Source organism: Populus euphratica, unplaced genomic scaffold, assembly GCF_000495115.2.
Source record: "Populus euphratica unplaced genomic scaffold, PopEup_1.0 scaffold1393.1, whole genome shotgun sequence".
NCBI classification, from domain to species: Eukaryota; Viridiplantae; Streptophyta; class Magnoliopsida; order Malpighiales; family Salicaceae; genus Populus; species Populus euphratica.
The window spans coordinates 14,481-16,551 of NW_011501233.1; the positions used below are offsets into that span (position 1 = coordinate 14,481).

Here is a 2,071-nt window from a genome sequence, read left to right on the forward strand (position 1 = left end):
TCAATTAATTAAATGATCGCTTTACATTCTCCCACTTGAAGACTTTGATGATTTAATTAAGTCTTCACACTTGATCATCTTGATTCTTCTGTCCTTTTCTGTACTTGTCATCTTCATGCTGCTTATGTTCCTCCTAGGCCATAAGAGGATCTGCACCATATATACTTACCAGTGTTGATTGGTTTCGTCAAAGCATCTACTGGGTTTTTCTTTGTGTGAACCTTTTGAAAATCCACACTTCCATCTTCCACTACTTCGAGAACAAAGTGATACTGAACATATATGTGTTTTGTTCTTGAATGAAATGCTGGATTCCTTGTAATATGCAAGGCACTTTGACTATCACAATACAAAAGAATATTCTTTTGTTTGTGCCCGAACTCCTCCATAAGTTTCTTCATCCATATTGCTTCTTTACAAGCTTATGTAGCTGCCATGTACTTAGCTTCTGTTGTGGACAATGCTATAATAGTCTAAAGTTTAAAAACCTAGCTCATAGCTCCTCTTGTAATTATGAACACATAGCCTGTAGTGGGTTCTCTTTTCTCAAGGTCACTAGCAAAATTTGAGTCAACATAACCTCTAATCGTAAATTCTGATCCTCTATAACATAATGCAGCATTTGAAGTACCCTTGATGTATCTCAAGATCCTCTTAATAGTATTCCAATGCTCTCGACCAGGATTTTCCATGTATCGACTAGCTGCTCCTACTGCTTGTGCAATGTCTGGTCTTGTACATATCATGGCAAACATTAAACTTCCCACTGCTGATGCATACGGTACTCGAGACATCTCCATCCTCTCTGCTTCATTGCTAGGAGACATACTTGAGGATAATTTGAAGTTAATAGGAAGTGGGTTTCAGCAAAACCCTCTGGTTGGAGCATATAAATTTCTTCTTCAAGTTCTCGATGAAGGAATGCAGTTTTCACATCTAACTGCTCTAAGTAAAGATCAAATATAGCACACATTGTCAAGACTACTCTGATTGTAGTAAGTCGTACCACCGGAGAAAATATCTCATTGAAGTTTATTCCTTCTTTCTGAGCAGCATATCCTTTTACCACCAATCTCGCACGATACCGCTCCACTTGATCATTGCCATAACGCTTTATCTTGTAAACCTACTTGTTGTTAATGGCCTTTCTCTCTTGTGGTAGTGGAATAAGATCCCAAGTATTATTTTTATGCAGAGGTTCAATCTCTCCTCTTGCATTGCTGTCATCCACATAGATACATCTGTGCTTTTAATAGCCTCGTGGAAAGTTGATGGCTCTCTATCCTTTGTTAGAAGACAGTATGTAATGTTACTCTCAGTAACATATTCTGAGTGCCAAGCAGGTGGTCTTTTTTTATGAGTCGACTGCCGAACTTCAGGAGTTTCATACTGTATTTATTCTTACTCTTCATGCTCTAATGTAGCTTCAAAAGAAGTATGATTCTGAGTATTTTCCACATGGACTGCTATAGTCTCTTTTAGAACGCTATTATATTCTTTCATTTGCATTTTACCTTTTGTAAATATTACATCTCCGCTGATGACTACCTTATGGGCAGTGGGATCCTACAAGCGATACCCCTTCACTCCATTAGTATATCCCAAGAATACATATTTTTTGGATTTTGAATCTAATTTGCTGACTTCTTATTTATTGTACATCATGTACACAGGACTTCCAAATACATACAATTGAGAATAATTAGCTGGTTTTTCAATCCACATCTCCATCGGTGTCTTCAACTCAATTGCAATTGATGGAGATCGATTTATCACATAACAGGTGATATTGACTGCTTCTACCCAGAATGGTTTTCCTAGATCTGCAGCCTTCAACATTGCTCTTGTTCTTTCCAATAGAGTTCTATTCATCCGCTCTGCCACTCCATTTTGTTGTGGAGTGTATGCCGTTGTGAACTGCCTTTTGATACCTTCATATTGACAGAAGTTATCAAATTCATCACTGGTATATTCTCCTCCATTGTCAGTCCTCAAACACTTGATCTTCTTTTCAGATTCAAGTTCCACCCGCGCTTTGAAAGTTTTAAAGACTGTAAGCACATCTGCCTTC

At 37.9% G+C, this 2,071-nt stretch overlaps 1 protein-coding gene across 1 annotated transcript in view; it reads right to left on the bottom strand.

Annotated features, from left to right (window-relative positions):
• Positions 1–2,071, bottom strand: part of LOC105117504 (TMV resistance protein N-like) — a 17,066-nt gene that overhangs the window by 843 nt on the left and 14,152 nt on the right. The window lies entirely within an intron of this gene.